We start from the raw sequence: 20,905 nt of genomic DNA, 5'->3' as shown, positions 1-20,905 counted from the left end.
TCGTAAAATAATTTAACCTTTAAGTTAATATTCTTTTTATTTATTATTAGAAAGATTATTATAAAATTAGAAAGATTTATGTTTCATTCAAAAGATTTTTAAATCTAATTAAATTATCATTATTTGATTTTCATAACAATTAGTTATGAATTTATATTCCAAAACTTAGAATTTTATTATTTTAAAATTAATGAAATTAAATAAAATTAAATAATCTCGTAAACTATTTGAACTACTGAGTAGAAGAAGAGGGAATCTTTGTACGAGTTATAAAGTTTGCCGGAAACCGCTATCTAATGGAAACCGGATAATGATGTTCGAAAGCGTGTAAAACGAGATCTGTTTCATTCTCAACGGACATCTTGCTTCCTTTTGTTAAATATATAATTCCGATATTAAATATTTAATTTGTGTGGAAAGTTGTCTTCTACAGGAAATAAGTTATTAAGACTCATTTTCGTTCGTACCAGTTTATTTCGTTTATTTTTTATATTTTTCTTTGGGTTGGTCGAGTATTGAATTCTCGTGGCAGCAATTTACTTTTAGATTGAATATCTCATTTTACTTGTGGTTCGTATATAATTTGTGCAAATGATTGTGGTTATAAATATACCAATTTCTCTAGTTTTCCTTTAGAATTCCGTTTTAGGTTCTTTATTATTTGTTATTTAGTTGCAATTAATGATATTTTTATATAATTTATTTTTAAATAAATTATGAAATCTTATCTTATCTTATCTAGCTATTATAAAAGAATCTTCAATTTTAATTCAATCATCCTATAATAAATAAAATTTTTCTCTTCATCATTCTAATCACGATTTCTCTTCAAATTAGAAACATTTAATACAGATTCCTTTACACCCGGGCAAAGCTTTATCTCGCTTAAATACTTGAAAATTCATTCACTCGTTTAATAACCGCGAATGATCGAATTTGCATTGCAAATGGAACAAAACGAGATAGGCGATGTTTTGCCCCGAGATCTTGTCTCGCTTAAAAACGTTGCCTGCATCGTTATGCTGACCTTTATATCATTAAGCTTACGTAACTTTCTTTTATTATTTCAGGCCAGTTGCGTTTCGTTACGGTCTGCATATTCGCAAGAAATCGCGTGCCAACTGCAAGCTCTAGTTAGAAATGTTAGACTAGATTCTCCAGGGGATGGAAACAGAAGAAAATAAAATTAAAGTCCAGGAAGGATTATACATGTATATTTTTATGCAAGATTTATCACCATCTATTTTTTTAAACAAAAAAAAAGAAAAAAAATATTGTTATCGCATTGATCAACGAGAATTGATATTTGTGTTCCAGTTCATGTTGTTGTGAAAATTGAGATTGATTTATGATCAGCTTGTCGCTTTTGTCCAACTTAATTTAACTTTGTTTCATACGTTATTGTTTATACGCTGTTTATTTTATTTATTTTAATTTTACGAAAAATTTTCAAGGATATATTGGAAATGTATGAATTGATGATGAAGGGATCGAAAAAATATCGTTGAACAATTTTTTTAAATATCTTTATCGCAAGTTTATTACAAGTTTTATTATCGTTTAGGAAATAAATATATTTTTAATTGTTCAATAGATAATTTTTCAGTATTTCATTAATTATCGTATGTGAAAATGTGATGCACATACACAAATGATTCTTTGTTATCTCGGCTGTGTCTAATTAAATATTTTTCATTTTATGAAAATGAATTTATTCATCAGCGTGGAATAATTGTGTACTTCTCTTTCGGTGAGAAATGTCTTTGATGTTGTAATCCTAAAAACTTCTCTTTCATGATGAGATTTTCAATGACAAACGAAGTTCTCATTAAGCATAAGATCAATATTTTTCATGTTACCTTTCAATTATTTCTTCCTTTTCTTGCTTCAATTTGATAATTTAATTTATGTTATGATCTAAACGAGCACGATAATTAATTTTGCACGACGAATTGCGTGTGAAGTAAAATTTAAATTTTAAAATATAAAATTTAAAATTAAAACGTATGACTCGCTTTTAATTAAGCGAATTAATTTCTCTTATTCAATTTATATTTATATTGTATTTCAATGTAATATTTTATGATATAAAATTTGATGTCAAGTATTATCTTTTTCCTTTTTTGTTAGAAAATTATACAACAAATTATTCACATTAAATTCAAATTGCAAATTTGAGATTTTTATTTATTTAGATTTTTCGAAATTTTTAATCTAAATGAAAGTTTTCTCGAATTTCATGACGATTGATTCTTATTTCTTATTAATTTTCAATTCGATAATGACAAGTTTATAATTATTTCATCGAAATTCCTATGATCTTGGAATATGTTTATCTTAAGCGCAATTTATAGAAACTTTTTAATTTGTCCTCGATGTAAGAATAGAAAGAAGAATCCATTAAAAGAATCAACTTTCGAACTAATTTCCCATAAAGCTTCCTTACAAAATTAGTTGACATTTTTTCTTCGAATAAAGCGAGAGTAGCCTCAAATACTGTTAATTGCATCGTAATTAAGTTTCATTTGTTGAAAACAAGTTATAAAAATTAACCTTATTTGGTATTTAAATCTAATACTAAAAAAACATTTAAAGAATAACTTAATATATTTGAATTTTAATACATTTGAGAGTAAAACTTTCGAGAACATTTTTCACATCGCGATAAAGCCATCGATAGTAACTTTCAACATAATGTCTACTATCGAAAAATAACTCTCGACAATAATTTTCAGGGATTTTTATTATCCAATCCATCCAAACACTCGAAATTACCAAATTCACAATTCAAACTTTAATCAACGCATTCAATCAACATAATCATAAAAACACGTATATAAAAATTTACGAGAAATTTACGGAAGAGTTACAGCAAGTTGTAAACTTGCTGATCCATTGCGACTTTTATGGAAGCGTGATTAGCGAGATTCACGAATCATAGCGACGATCGGATATCGAATACCAAATCGCGATTACAATTGTCGAGACATTCAGCCGGTGACCAAGTTTCCTCCAGATGTCGGTTGTCCTCTCGTGAACGCAATTAAATTGATTTGCATTCGGCCATCAATTTGCCCGAGTTCGATGCCCGTCGTGGTTTGAATCGATTGGCAATTATGCAATATGCAGCCGACGCGCCATTGCGGATATCGGCCTCGTTAATTTAACTTGGCGAAATGTTTATACACAGACCACCGATATATAATGCTCTACTCTTTCGGTTCTCAACTATTTGCAGATTGGAAAAATCTCGTCAATGTTTGCTGGAAAGTTTGTAAATCGATTTACATATGGGCGATGCGAAGCCCGATTTTACGTTGTTCGTGCGGTTTATGGATCATGATTTTTGATGGTTTTAGGAATGAAAAAAGTATCTGATCGTGGTGGAAAATAACGATTGGTTTTTGGGGATGGTATAGATATATAAGATGAATTATAAAAATTATATCTTTTGTGTAATTGATTCTAAACACTGAAACGAATATAAAATTTGATAAAGTAATATGCAAACATTTCGATTTTACATTCATTTTTTAATAATTTTGATGCAATATAGTATATTTATTTGTTGTTGGAGTATATTATTATTGTATCAAATAATATAAATAATAATATAAAAGATATCAAAAAAAATTTCTATAATTATATTTTCAAGCTTTTATTTTATAAAAAATAGAGCTATTATTTAAAAAAAAGACATTTTTACTACTCTCAAGTGCTATATATATTGAAATAATACTATTCTTGAGAATTGTAGAGATTCTTTAAACATTATGACGGTTTATATCATAGCTATTTGGAAACGATTCAACGATAGAGAATATCGAAGAAAATAGTGACATGGTCTTTTTAATCATCAGATTTCTATCATCCATTGAATTTCTTTGAAAGCAAAAATAGTTTAAAAAGAAAAAAAGCATTGTGAAATTCATTTAATATTTGAGAAACGATAAGATGTTAGAAGAAATTTTAAAAGATTTGTTGGTTTCTTAAATATGCACTGCGATAATTGAACCGCGAAGTGGATGCAGTAAATAACAATTATCTGAAATGCAATATCATAAAATGAATGTTTAATCGTGAATTTTTAGCGCACTCGTTTTATTTTATAACACGATGTAATGTTATAAATAACATTACAGCGGATAAGTTTTGCGATAAATTTAATGCATACAGTTGTTTATTATACTTATATTTTTATATTATTTTTGTCGTCTTTTATTATTATTAATATTATTGTAAATTTTTCAAATTTTTTACAATTTGAATTTATCTTTACGAATAGTGAAACAGAAGTTTCATATAATTTATGAAACTAATTTTGAATTACAATTATTGAGTTAGATTTTTTTCTTAAAATAAAATGGCATCTTAGGATTCTTGGCTCATATATAACTTCATAAAGATTAATTCCAGTTTGATCGATTGCTGAGATACGAAGAAGCTTCGTATCTCAGACAAGATCTTATTGGCAACATCTAACACCTTTAAATGTTCTATAAATCATTATACTTTGGCCGCTTGATAAGACCAGTACGTGTCGAAAATTTCCAATAGCGTTCTTCGTGAAGTCAACCGTGTTACAGTTATAAAAGTGGCTTATATATATATATTGAAAATCAGAGAGTACAAACAGTTATATGAACTTTCATCAATATTGTTTCATGAATATAAATTCGTTTCAATGTATTTGTTGAAATCTATCTATATTTATATATATGTATATGTTTATCTACAGAACATGCCTGTGCAACTAAATTGGAGATCACTATTAATCTCCAGCCAAGCGCATTAAATTATTATGCATGTAGTAAAACTAAAATTTAAATAGGGTATTCTAAATAATTTTAAAATTACTTAAATAATCTAAAATCTTATATAATTATATAATTTTCGCTTATAATATAATCCAAAATACACTTTTAAATAAATCTGAAATAGATATATTTAGAATAGAGTTATAATAGATAATGGGAAATTATTTCTTAAAAAAATAAAAAGATTAATATTTCGAATTTTATTCCATATTATATCAAACAATCGAATTTATCAATAAATTTAATTTATAATGCGTAATTCATAAAATCGGTCATCTAAATCTCATGAATTTTCAGTATCATGAAACGGTGACCTAGGTTGATGATTTTCGCATTTTCTGCCAGCTTCTATCCTCTCATAATCCTATTGGCGCAATGGCCCACGAGTAAACAGCTAAAGCTCGGAACCAGAGAGAACGAACGGTGTGCGAAAAACCAGATTATATCCTCCTTTCAGCGACACGCTCTATTTGATCATCCTCCTATGCAAATCTCTGTTCGAGCGCGCGGTCGTTTCACGTATTCGCGTGAATGCATGTAGAATACACGCAGTTATATAGGATGTCTTATATAAATTAATCCATGAAAATTTCGAAAAATTTTTCAGATCTTGGATATATAATTTCAAGTATAATAATTTAATAATATTTAAGTAAAATTTGATATATAAATTAAAATGTAATATGTGGAATTTAATTTTGGAAATTTTCTTGCGAAATGTAAATATAATTAAATATAATTAAATAAAGATTTAAGTATTTTTTTTCTTTTGAACTTTTAACAGAAAAATTAGCGGATTAAGCTTTTATGCTTCGTGAAATTATTTAAACGATACGTAAAATATTTTTTGGAACTTAATCTAATTCTATTTTACAGATATTTGCATAAAACGATTTGAACATCCTATGTATGTGCATACATAGAGATTAGAATTGAATCTATTCACTGTTATTTGTACTTTATATTCTGCGAAAATTCACTTTAATGAAAATGTTATTAGAATTGCTAGGTAAATATGAATATATTTAATAAGGATTTTCATTTAGATTATCAAAGATATATCACAGATATTTTAAATATAATGTGAAATAAGATAGTCATAATGTAGATTATAACAATTATTCAAATAAACATATTTATCTTTCATAATTAATAACTTTTTAACAACCGAAATAAATGACACAAATATTAATTCTACATATTCTCTTGAAAATATCACATTCGGACTTCGACATTTATACTTTGCTTTCCACACAAACAATCATTATGTCATTCACGTTTCATAAAATTTAATTACCATTATTCGTCCCAGAAATTAAATTATATTCTGTCATCTGGATACACAATTCAAAGACACTTGCGTATTTTTACAATGATTTTATATTTATTAATTGACTTGATTTCATTAAAATTATTTTTGAAATTAATTTTTCTAATGTCAGATCGAGAACTAGGTGAGAAAATAGGAAATTCCGGATTATATCCAGCGTCCATCCTTATGTATTTGCACGATTGCGACCGCAGACCACCAAACTGTAAATTCTATTACACTTGTACTTGTCTATATATAGTATTGCGCAAGTGTGGTGTTCTGTTAGTTGTCGCGAGTTATATGCAAGTTTCTCTCGACTTGTAATCCATTTCTCATATAGTGAGTAAAAGAATCGAGGTATGTATATCGAGGGATGAATATGAAAATGGAGCTGAGATAAAATAGGTAAAAGATGTAGAGATTGTAGATTAAGCTAATTTGATATTACTAGGATTTGAATTTAAATATTTTGTTTTTATAGTGATTATATCATTATTGTAATAGTTTAAGTTGTTGAAAGATTGGACTTGATGAATTTAATTTTTGGGTATTATAATTATTAAATTGTAGATATAAAGAGTATAATAGAATATAACAATTACGTAGAAATATAGATAAAGGATTGTAGAGATAGAAGTATAACTTTTTAAAATAAAATATTTAATTTTTCAAATATTATGAGCTTATACATAAATTTCGATCAAATATAATGTAAATATAATCTAATAAATGAATATTAAAAAAGATTGTAGACAAAAAGAAAAAGTTTTATATTTGAAAGAAAAAAAAAGAAGAAAATATGCATGAAAATAAAATACAATTACACAGGAAAATGTAATTTTCCGTAACACATAATATCGTGTCAGGGCACCAACATTGCGCGATCCTGTACAAGGGAAGTTATATAGAAATGTAGTTGACCAAATGCAATGTAACCACGAACGAGGGTGTCGGGAAATTGATACGGGACAGCTGGGACTTGGTATTATCACGGAGGCGTAAATTATGCAGAATTATATGCACAGAAGTGTACATGCCATCGCAATCGAATGAGCGTGTTTGAAAAATGTTGCACGAAAGGGGTGTTACGATAAATTGTTCATAGAAAAGCCAATTTTTCATCGTAAAAATTCTTTTTATCGAAATTCTCTTCTGTAAAAATTGTAGGGTAACCAGAAAAATTTATTTTAAAATCTTTTAAAGTGAGGAACGAAGTATGAAGAACACTTATTCACGATCAAGAATATTTTATCTTTTTCTCTCTTTTTTTTTAATAGAAAATATATTAAATTATAGTTTTTTTTTATTTTGCAGTTTATAATCATTTCCAAATCCTATTCGTGGTTTGAAATTATTTTTATACTTCTATATTCGTATGCTCTTATTAATTTTAATAATTTTTTAACGTAAAAAAATTCTCTCTGGTAAAATTTTATGAAATCTTTTATAGGAAAACTTAGATTTGAGATAAATATTCAAGATTGACCAATTTAAATTCTTTTTCACAAAATTCCAAGAAATATATTATTTTGTAATTATTATGCAAGAAATATTAAAAAAATTCATAAAATTTTAACTTTGTAATTAAAAAATATTCCATAAGAGATGGAATATTATAGGAATTATAAAACAGAAATAAAAATTATATAAATCAACAGAAAATATAATGCGTAATCATTGTTTTATAAGAGATTATATTAAATATTTGAGAAAAAATTAATTACAAAATTTCATTCGAGTAATCAAAAATATTTTATATATATTGCAATGAAAAATGATTTCATTTCATTCATAATAATTTAATAACTTATAAATTAATTATGAATCTATTAATGGATTATTATTATTTATTAAATTTTTTAATTATCCTTCTTCTTATCTTATCTTTCATCACAAAATTGATCAATCTCCTTGGACAATCGCCTTTTCATGTCAAAATTTCATTCTCTGGCAAATCAATTTCTGGAAAATCATACTTCCGAATCTATGGATTCTGCTCGAAGACGCTCACCAATTCATGCAGAAAACTACTTCCGAAAGGAATGATTCCTTTGTAGAATTTGATCGAATTTCATTTAAATAGGATATTTCAGCAGGATTTGACTCAAGACATCCTTTCAAATTTGCAATAGATATAATAGGGAAAATAATTAGGCGAGGATTAATTATGTAATTACATATATCTTTAATTATTTCGGTTAGCGTATTCATTTAATTAGTAGCAAATCATTCCATGAAAGTGAAATGAATTATCTTTGTAAAGTTTAAAAATAAAAGTTGATATTTTCTTCAAATTTACTTATTGAATTCTCTCATAAGTTCTCATAAGTTCTTTATAAGAATTAATTAAAAAATTTTATTAACGAAAAAACAACTATTTAATTAAACGTTCTAAAAGCATTTTAACAAACGTCAATATATTATAAAATCTAATATAAAATGCTATAGAGATACGATAAAAATTACACACGAGGATTATTAAGCTATGAAGAAATTTCCGGCAAAACATCCGAGAACATTATACGAACTCAAATCGATATTTCGACACACTCTCGGCACATCTTTGGAATATCAAATTTCCGCTTATGAAACGTGAATGTAAATCATATTTTCACATAAAAAAAAAAAAGAAAAAAAGAGAAGATAAAAACGAAATCATATTACTCTCGATCATAAAGTATCCTTCTGTTACGTTATGAACATACGTCTTTAAATCATTGTTTGTCGAACGTGTTTAATATTTGCTAAGAAATTTCTTTAGGCGTATAACGACTAACATCTAACAGTTTTGCACACGTGAACGTTCACGAGACACCCAGACATGGATGTCGGATGATGAATGGGGTGGAAATTGACAGAATAGTCGTAGAACCATGCCTCAGGGTAGTATATCGACCCACTATGTACATAACTTCGCATGTGCCATCTATCTCTCATTTATATACGTATTGTAAGAAGAGAGAAAGAAGAAAAAGATCGGAGGAGGACAAGAACGTCAAAGAAAACTAGTCGGTTCCCCTCTGTAGGCGTTATTATGCTATGGAAACTCGTTAATTGATGATTTTACAATGTTCAAACATTTAACGAAGATTAATCTATCTTAATAAATCGTATCTGTTAAATATCGATGATAAAATAATGATGAATGATATGTCAATTCGCATAGTTATCATTTAATAAAAATTGTTAATTGGTAATGAAGTGAAATATATTCCTTCAAGTATATTTAAAATTTAAGAGAGGATAGTCTGAAGAACATACAAAAAATCTATTTCTACGAATATCTCAATTACCTACAATTTCTCAATTTCTGAATTTACATAAATGAATTCAAAATATAGTAGTTGAAACAATCGATGATTAATTAAAATTTCATTCTAATAAATTTAATTCAAAATAAAATTATATACAATATTTAATAAAAAAAATTCTACATCGTTATATATAATTGTATTAATTATTGCTTAACGATAAAAGAAATTTAAAATCTCACATATTAATAGAATTCATAAAGCCATTATCAAAATACTATAAATATTTGTTCAAACAAAAAGAAAGAAAGGAAGAGAAACGATGAAAGAAAAATCGCATTTTCCACGATGAAATATCTTAAGAATTTTACGAAGGTAACGCACAATCTCGCGAAGAATTGCTTCGAAATTACATCTACTGGAGGGAGAAAGTGTGTATACCTTGCAGAGTATATACATTTAAGAGGGCAAGCGAGTTTACATATGTGAGCATAAACTCGAAGCACGTGCAAAACTCAAATTCACCGTCTTGTACCTTTATCATCCAACTGTTTCCAACTTTTTATATCAACAATGGTTCTTATCCTGCATTCTGATGCAATTTCATGCAAATACCATATTCAGCTACACTTTATATCTTTAGCCTGCTTGTTGTTCCACTCAATCGAGAACTCTATTGTCCAATTGGTGGATACACTTGCGGATATTTGCATGGCTTCTCCATTTAGACGCTTACCAATAGCTTTTGATGGTGTATCTTAAACCGATTATCGATCGACTAATTATCTTGTCGATCGAATCGAGAGCCGGCCAATTCGGTTTGCGATGAATCAAGAGACGAACTCAGGAGTGTGCTGGATATAGATGAGATGAGCAGATAAATGGAAATTTCTAAACATATGAAATTGGATTTTGGTTTCATTTTCTAGATTTTTCTTGTTTACTTTTATTGCATTCCATTAATTTTGATTTGGAGGTTTTATTACTTTTAAATTGAAGAATTATTAACATAAAGAAATAGTTTAATAATCAAATATAAGAATAAAGACAATTCATGAAGTAATGATGGCAAAACAACGAAGAGAAAATAATAAAAAAGAAGTAAGAAATAGTGATATATGATAAATCATATGAAACATGAACGACTATCTAAATTAACAGCAGAGGTTAATGAATGTGAATAATCGTGTACTTGCATGGAAGAAACTGTTGCTTTCATGAATGTATGCGTTCGTTCAGGCCATTATGCACACGTGACTTCACGCTTTCAAGATTTACACCACTATTCGATTGATTTATCTTACGATTATTTCAACTTATGATTCAATATGTACAATTTACTTTTTGTATGTATACAATCTTTTTCATTAAAAAATGAAATATCAAAGATTGAAGTTATGAATGCTACGAAGAATTATGTAATAATTCTTTTATACTTATAGATATAAATCAGATATTTAAAGATTTGTATAAAATTGTTATGTTATTCGATGTTTGCTTCTTATAAATATTTTCAAGAAATTCAATCAGAGATACTTTTAAAAAATTAATTAAGTTCATTAATCTATCATTTTGTATTGAAAGAAAAATATCAATTATAGATTTTCGATTATAGAGGAGAATAATTTTTCATTAGAAAAAATTAACGTTTAAAGTTCATGTTCGAAAAGGGAACTCGAAGAAAGTGTATTGAACATTGGAAGCCACTTTGAAATATTTAAATATTTATTTTTCAGTTATGAGTCAGAGAAGCGTTTACAAGAAAGTAGGACAAGTAGATGCAAAAATATAGAAATGTTTTCTCGTTCCTAAATTGCAATCGCTGTTCGAACAACTTTGTGTGGTGCTATTATATCGTACGTTACTCGAAACGTTCTTCACTTTTTACCACTAATTTGTGACATTTATCGAGCTTTGAATGTTGCAGTGTGCAATTCTTGCAAAACATAGCTAATTATGCGTCAATTGAACCATTCTGATTACAATCCGCAAAGGAAATTCAGTAATTCAGTTATTTCTTGTTCATATTCAAATTTCTTGTAACATGAGTAAATTCTATACTACGGAACAATTCCCTATAAAATTTATTCACGTAATTTTGTATTGCATCTAATCAATGTTAGCTGTACTTCTCTTAAATTCGCTTCGATCCGTTCTGACCCGTTTTCGATTCGCTCTGATCCGTTTTGCTCAGTCCTACTCTGATTCACTTCACTTCAATCCGATTTACTCTACTCTGATCTGCTCCATTTCTATTCGTTCTATTCCACTTCACTCCGCTCTTCATTCGCTCCACTTTAATCCGATTTACTTTTTTACTCTAATCCGCTTTTGATTCGATTCGTTTCGATTTTGATTCGTTTCGATTTTGATTCGTTTCGAACCATTTCAGTTTACTCCGACCCGCTTCAATCTGATCGGATCCTTTCTATTTCGTTTTACTCCGATTATTCGAATCGAGTCGAGTCGAGTCGAATCAAGAGCGAGACGAAACTTGCTTGCAACGGCATTGCTTTTTTCCAACGATTCTCGTCGAAGAAGGGTAGATAGTTAGGTGGAGGAAAATAGGTCGTGGCAGGTGAGCGCCATGGCATGCAAATCATACTTCATCCTTTAGTGACCTTATTTCGTGCTTCACAGATTCGCGAGAAAGAGACTTCTGATACGTATTCCTGGCAATTCTCTCTTATTCTACGTTTCTTCTATATCTCTTGATCTACTTTACTTCGTAGTATTAGTTGATCGCGAAAAGACAATCTTTTTCATGATGTACTTGTATATGTCTCATTTATCTTTAAAACGTGAAAGATTCAGAATTGCGGATTTAAGCAAGATACGATCTTCATCTCTTATATGTTTCCTCCATAGACGTATCGACTCGTTTCGAGATTAATTTCTAAAGTCGCTGACGAACTCTTTGAAATTGGACTTTTCACGAACGAAGGATAAATTGGGGAAGGAGATGAAAATCCTTATTTCATTAACCATTACAAAAGTACCTTTTTTTCGATTAAACTTCCTATCAAAATTGATTATATCATCCTGATTAAAAATATAATATTCAAAAAAATAACAAAATCTGCATGCAAATTAACATCTGAGATTAATTTAAAATCCTTCTGTTTATATTTACTACAAAAATATCTATTACAAACAATGTTGTTTAATAGTAAGAAAGAAGTGTTAAAGATTGTAAAAGAATATTATATATCGATTGCATTTTGCAATGAACTATTTAAAGGATAAATCTGATATCTAATTAAAATGCCAGTAACTTCAATAAATCTAGAAGAAGATTGTAAAAGAATATATCACTGATTAAATATGCATCTTGCAATGACTGTCAATTCAAAGGATTGACATGATATCTAATTAAAATAAACAATTAATCTCGACGAATACAGAAGGTTAAATTAAGAATCGTAAAAGAAAAAGGTCAAGGATTATAAAAGGGCATCAGTGATATAGTCTGCATTTTGCAATCGATTCAAGAAACAAACGTGACACTTCAACATAATCGAACGACTGTAAATTACATTGGTGCACGAAAATTCCTGATTAACAAAATTTATTGTTAGCGGATGATGCATGACAAGCTAAAAATAATAAAAATGGGCACAAAATAAAAAATAAAACAACAGGCTAGAGCAACTCTAAATGATGAAAATTGAAAAAGAGGAGAACCAAATTAATTATCCATCATTTTCTTTTAAATCTATACTGAGAATAAGTTCCATTCATTCGTATATGAGGAAAGCAAAGATTAATTAATTAATAAATAGATTGACTATTATAAAGTTTGATGAATAATTTGTTAAGTTGAATTTATGATTTTAATGAGAAATTTGAAAAATGTTTTATTTTAATATTTTTATGATTTGGTTTTTGGTTTGGTTTGGATTTAATAGATGATTTATCGTGTTGAATGTTCTAATTTAGTTCGTTTATGGAAGTTTGATTTATGTATTTGTGGTTTAGTTTGGGTTAAGCGAGAATTGGATTTCCACAGAAGTTTCTCGATTTTAATAATATATTTTTAATGATATTAGGGCATAATATTTCATTAATTGCCAATTATTTCTTTAGATTTTTAATATAAATAAGAAAAACTTCTGATAATATTATTCATACTGGTATTAAATTTTCTTTTTCAATAATTGATGATATGATACACTTCGTGTTAAAAAGACAAATTAATTCTATCATTCATTGTTTTATAATTACATTTCTTCCTAAATTGATTTATGAACCTTTTGGTTGATTTATGGATCTTTACTGCAGTTCATTAAATCTAATTAATTTATGCAATATTTGCTATTTCATCATGTGATATTTAACATTTATCACGTAGTTAGAATTGATTTGTTTCAAATAAGAAAAGAAGAAAACAATATTAAAATTTACAAAAAATATTATTAAATATAAATATCAACATTTCCAAAAATGATATAAATTTGTGCCTTGAAATATTATCTTTCATCTGTATGAATGAAAACATTGCAAAGTTCTGTAAAACTCTCGCGAGCAGGATAACCGATCTTTATCTGCATTTTTATTTCGTTTCGGGCGCCTGCTGGAAGAACGTGAACTTGGGAAAGATGCAAAGTACATTTATTTATTGCATGCCGTTTCACGATTTTGCATATGAACGAGCGTGTAAGCACGAGAAGAAAGTGAAAGAATGTGAAAGAAAATCACGTTGCGCATCGAACAACTATGACCGACTTTCTTTGCATCTCTTTTCGCAAAGTAAAAGAATCGTGTGCAAAAATGCATAAAATATATCAGGTCTTTTTTAGAAAATTTTTTTATTTCGCATCATGTACGATGATAGAAGAAAGAAATAAAAATTAATGTAAATAGATTTTATATATGTAATGATTATTTCATTGATTTTCTTTTGAAAAAAAAAAGAATTCTTAATCTTAACAATTATTTATTGATATTTTATTATTATTTCATATTTTAATTGATACAAGTATTCATTATATATATCCACTGTGTAGGAATGTGATTTACTCGTGTTATGTTAAACAGTAAGATGATCAACTAAACTGACAACTGGAATATTGATTAAATAAGGAGTTTCCGGAAACTGAATTGGATAAACGTTCATATTATTTTATGCATATATTAGAATAGTTATTGTTAATTGTTTGTAAATATGTATTATTTCATTGTATATAATTTTAATTATTTCAATGAAATTTTAAAAAAAAATTAATTTTTACATGAAAGTAATTTTGAAGAAATTTAATTATTTAATTAATATAGGATTTTCCACATTTTTCATCCACAATTTCTTTTAGCATTATTAATTTTATTTAAAATATTGAGATGATTAAAATTTATCTTACTATGAACTTAATATTATTGTTATTAATATAATTTGAGTTTCGTATTTTCCAGTATCTCTAAAGAGCTATTAAATGTTGAAGTTGAAATATAATTGAAATGTTAAATTATAGAACTGTCACAATTCAGAACAACCAATAATTGTGTTTGCGTATTAATTTATTATAACATTATAATATATATATCTTTTATCTTGTATATTCTATTAACAAATTCTCATTGGTAGAATTTAATTAAAATAGAATTTATTCAAAATTCCATAAAATTAGTATAAATAATCTGAAAATTGTTAATTAAAATGAAATTAATCATGTTTTTATAAAAATACAAAAAAAAATAAATAACTATCATAAAGCTTATTAACCTCTTCTAACAAGGTCTCTACTAACAAGCAGTTTTTCGCTCACTTTTTTCAAGTCCACATTTATACTTACGTCATCCTACGTTTTTTTTTTTCACCTACATATGATATAACATGCTGTATATCTATATCTTATCGTGTCCTAGAAAATATTACAATATTTCAATATCTTATATTCTTAAAACAAAATGATTAATATGAAAAATTTTTCATTACAATCAATACTTACAAGAATAATATAACAATATAAAATTTCAATGTAATAATATAAAATTTCTATATATAGTTTTGAAAATAATTGATAACAATGATCAAAGAATAGATAATTTTTCCAGGATATTTTAATAGTTAAAATACACGATTTGAATCCAATTTCCACTCTCCAATCCAATTTCACGAAACATTGATATAAAAATTTACAATGAAACTACAATTTGTTATATGACTAATGAATTAATCGAAAATAAATCGCATGAAATTCAATTTCAGATTACAATTTTTTAAACGAAATAAGCAATGACACGATATTAGAATTATCGAAATATCGGGATTAAATGTAATAACGTTCACTTAATTTAATTCTTAAATTTTGCAAAAAAAGAAATTGTTAAAAAATCATCACAATTGTAATTATTGATTAACTATCTAAATAATTGAATAATTCCATAATAAATCCAATATTTTATTTAGATTTAAGCATTTATTTAAATTTAAGCATTCAATTTTATTCAAAATTTCACACGTAAAAGCTTATCCATAATTTAATATTTCTATATCAATGGCTCCAAATGTCATAATGCAGACTCGATCCGCAACAGATCATTACAGTAGCTACTATATACTTGTCCAGCGTGTTCAATAGGCCATCACGCAGAGGTAATGATTTAAACGTGGCATGCATGGCTGAATTTTCCGGCTGATTCTGAAATCAACGTGACCGATAATGTACCGCGTGCTACGAAACACGCGTTGCACCCTCGATTCAAGTTATCTCGACGATAGGAATTCGCATATAATTTCGAATCATAGTGTGTTGTGAAATGAAACAAATTGCCGTGATAAAGTTTGTCGAATGGATTTCTTTTCGTGGAATAAATTTGATAATAAATTTGTTGACATTTGAAATAATTGATTAAAGATAAATAACAATTTATTTCTCTTTTCTTATTTTTTAAACATAGTAAGTGAACCATGTTTATCATTAGTCTTTAATTTATTGCGTATCACGAGGAATGGGTTATATTGGATTCAATGAATTCACCGAGATTAGTCATGATCGATGGCAATATTGTCAATAATGACGATAATATATATATATTGGTCATTGCTAATTATTTACTATTTTATCGTGTATTATATTGTCATTAATTGTTAATGAATAGCTAATTTGATTAAAATTAAAATTAGTTCATTTCATTCAATCATTCATTTCACTTTCATTTGGAAAGAATTATAAAATTTTAATAATATATCTTTTAGTAAAGAAAAAAAAATAATTTTTTATTTTCCATTTGATAAAAACAATAATAAGTGTAAATTCGATAAACTTATTACGAACCAATTCGTATAAAATAAAATCATTTTAAAATCAGATTATCACTTTAAATTAGGCTATTCGAATAATGAATTTGTTGCTATCGAACGAAACGAGGAATCGTTATGTTAACAATGGTTAATCGTGACAGTTGTTCCCTCGTTGGTTATTATATTCGTGGTCATTGTACGATCAAACAGATACGATGTCTCGTTTTGCATTTCAAACTGCAAACGATCAATAATTTACTTGTCGTGTATACACACGTGCAAACGGAAACGAAACACTAGTCAATAGTTAAACAAAATTTTTATTTTGTTCCGCAACTTACTAGCTGTAATTTCTCTAAGTATTATATCATGGATCATTAATCATTTATGTCAATCTTTTAACGTCATTCTTATTGTCAACTAAAGATCATAGCAGCGAAAAAAGAATCCAATTGTTGTTTACTCGTTATTTTAAACATAAACAAGCTGCTCTATTTTCTTTGATCGATATACATTTTGCAAAATAACAATAAATAAACAAAACTTTTTCCGCGAGAAGTTTATCAATTATTTGGTAATAATTTTGGCATATATAATCTTGAAATAAAACATTCTAATTTTAATTTACTATGATTTTTGAAAAAATAAAAGCAAAAAAGATAAATATAGAAATCTTTATGGATTATTTTATGGATAATTTTAATTCTCTGCTAATCATGTGATCTGAATAATGAGTTTTTCATTCCTCTTATTTGATTTTTTATCGTTTTGTGCTTTAAAAAATTTTGAGACATTTATTATAGTTTTTTAATTTAGAAAATAAATAATACTTATTAGCTAAATATTTAAATCTTTTTACAAAAACAAATGAAAAGATAATAAAAATTTTAGATAATCTAATATAATCTAATTATATCTAAAATTAATTTTAGATATAAGTTTTGAAAATACGACTGAAATAATATAAATAGTGGTAATAATCGAAATATATACGCATTCAAATGAATTTTGAAGAGTGGGGATTTAATAATATTGAATGAGAAGGAGAAATCGCTAGACGGTATTTATACTTCGAACCGTGCGCACGTGTCGCTTAATCGATAGATTCGGAAATTTTCGAAATTTCTTCACATGAAATTTTTGTGCAGTGAGTTTTTTATTTATACTTCATTTCATTTTATAAATTAATTGATTATTTAATTAATGAATTTAATATCACAATATTAAAAACAGAAAAATTATTTTAAAAATAAATAAATAATATTAGGAATAAATAATATCAAAAATAAAAATATTTAGTAATTTTTATTTTATTTTTTTCCTCTCTTTTTATATTTTATCTTTTTTTTATATTTATTAAATGTACAAAATCGATACGATTTTATTTTATACGATTTTATCATTTTCTTAATTTTTTAATAGATTTTACATTTCAATTTCTTTCAAATTTCATTATTTTAATTTTCATTTATTTTTATATTTCATATATTTTCATTATTTTTTTTCTTTCAAAATTTTTTTCAATATTCCAATTTCAATTATCTCGTTTTAAATCTTATTATTTTAATCATAATTAAATTTCGCAATTATTTATCAATTTTTTTTATATCAATTTGTGTTCCAATTACAAAACAATATACAAAGGATCTTGTCGTGCAAAGTATCACATAATTCTATTCTCTATTATTCATTTTGTATTATAATTTTGTATTTACATTTCAATTTTGCTATATCATATACAGTGTTTAAACGAATCATCATTTTCCATCTCGTTTCAAATTAATTTCTCTCAATGCTTACATAATTCCCTTCATAGAAAACATTCTACTCATTAAGCAATTGCATAAATTATGATTTAATCGGGCTGCGAATTAGAAGTCAAAAACAGTTTCTCTTAAAACATACTGAAATATGTTGTACGTGCAATCTTGCTGTTCTCCCGGGTATACTTCCGGTATACAATATGCTAGGATCGAAGCTTTTAACCTGTTCGTTGTTTCAACCGCTAATTACTCGTAAATTACTCGTTAATTAGGGTATAATCGCTTACACGCCTGCCAACCGTCGAACCAAACCTTGTTTTGTGTTAATTATTTGTAATTATTGTAATTATGTTGTATCATTATAAATGGTAAAACACTTTGTACATGAAATAATATAATTTGAATGAAATTTATATAAATATCAGTGAAACAATTTGATTTCTTCATTAAACTAAGCTATAAAATTCTTCTATTTTAAAAAAAATTTTTATTTTATATTATTTTTTTAATCTCGTAAACTGTATTTTCTTTTTTTTCTTAAATTTTTGATTGTTTAATATCTTAAATATTATTTTCTTTTATCATAAGTTTGTATTATAAGTATTCTATTATGATTTATTCTATCATCTATCATTATCGAACGAATCGTTATATTTTCATCATACTTTCATCATAAGTAATTATAAAATATTATAAAATAAGAATGAAATAACAAATTGTTTCACAACTATAATCATTACAAAAATCAATTCTAAAGTATTCTAGAAGTATATTACAATAATTTGATTAAAAGAAAAAAAATGCAGACGATAAATTTTTTTTCGTAATTCATTTATTATAATTGTAAATCATTTAAAGGATAGTTACACAAATTGGAAACGTTAGTCGTACGTTCAATATCCAGACTCGCTCCAAAACGTTAACAGAACGATATATTTTTTCGGACTTCCTCCGCGATGTCGATTGTCGATACACCATGTATTAATGTATATTAGATATAAACTCTATATTTAAAATCCCTATAAACGCCTCATATGTGTCCCTCGATTCATCTCTATATATATAATTAATAATATCATTCGATAACGCTTCTTAAATACAATTTCATTTTGTATTTCTTAAATTCATGTTAATTTTCGTTTTTTCTTTCTCTTTCTTGTTCGCATTGTTCTCTAGTCGAGACCAAATTTTCATACATTTCTTCTTCTCTCTTCTTTTTTTTTCTGTCTTCTGGAATATAATAATAAACAATCACATTCTTTCGATATTAACTCTCTTTCCCGTTTCGATTTTCTCGATTCGAGATCGGGGAGGAGTCGAACTCGAAGAATACACAATTATTTATGGTACAGCGATATTTACAAGGTGCTTACAAACAAGAGGTACTTATAATAAAAACTCGTCGATGCTTGTTATGTACTATACACACACACATACATACATTTCTTCCTCTTATCATTTTTCGTTCGTTTCACACATTCGATTATCTAAAGTCATTTCTCGCTGCTTGTCATACAAAAGGTTTGATGAATTTCGCGAGAAACGAGTTCTTATGAAGGGTACGCATTGTTTTGTCACATCTCGAGAAAATTTAGTTTTTTCGATTCTTTGGAAATGAATGATTATTTTGTATTTTATAGAAATCACTCGTGATGAATCTAGAATCTACTAAACGAACTGATGAAGACACGAAGAATTTTTTTAATTCTATATATATATATATTTTCTTTTTTATTAAAATGTGATGGAGAAAATATATATCCATAGAAATTTTTAGCAAAATTTTTAGTGGTATGGTTATATATATTTATGGAATCGCATTATACCGAATAGCTTATAAATGGATTTAACTCCTTACGTGACCAACTCGAAGTTGTAAGGGGATGATATGGCTACTCGTATCACGTTCATGTTCCATAAAAGATAGTAAAAAATTGGAACAGAAAGGAGATTGTAAAATAGTTGTGATTAAATTTTATGTTTATAGATAGTATTAATTAAATATTGAAATATTTAATACTTAGATTTGTTTATTTAATAAAATATTAATGCAATCAATGAATTTAAATTACAACTTTAAAACTAATTCATAATAATATATAATAATATTAATAATATAATAGTATTGAAAGTTACGAAGTTACGAAAAATTAATTATTAAAATAAAAAATTACCTATTTCAAAATTTTATTCCCTGAGTTTCATATATAGTTTTTACTTTCTTAAATTATTATTTTTTTAAAGTTTCTCCCGATAAAAGTTATCATAGGTTACGATAGGTTACGATTAGGTAATTGTAGAAATATAGAAATTGTTTTTCTTTTTGCAATTCAAGCTGTTTTTATTTCCGAACGTTTTAATTGTAATGCAATCGATCGAACTGATCGAACAATTCAAACAATAAATATACACCTCCACAGACAAATGAAACGTTGAAAAGTTTTCTTCGAAACTCGGTTACACCCCTTGCTCCTTCCACAAATACTAAAACTTGTTCGACTGCTGTCAAACTTTTTCGCCCT

Source organism: Apis cerana, linkage group LG1, assembly GCF_029169275.1.
Source record: "Apis cerana isolate GH-2021 linkage group LG1, AcerK_1.0, whole genome shotgun sequence".
NCBI classification, from domain to species: domain Eukaryota; kingdom Metazoa; phylum Arthropoda; class Insecta; order Hymenoptera; family Apidae; genus Apis; species Apis cerana.
Note: the sequence above shows the minus strand (reverse complement) of the source record.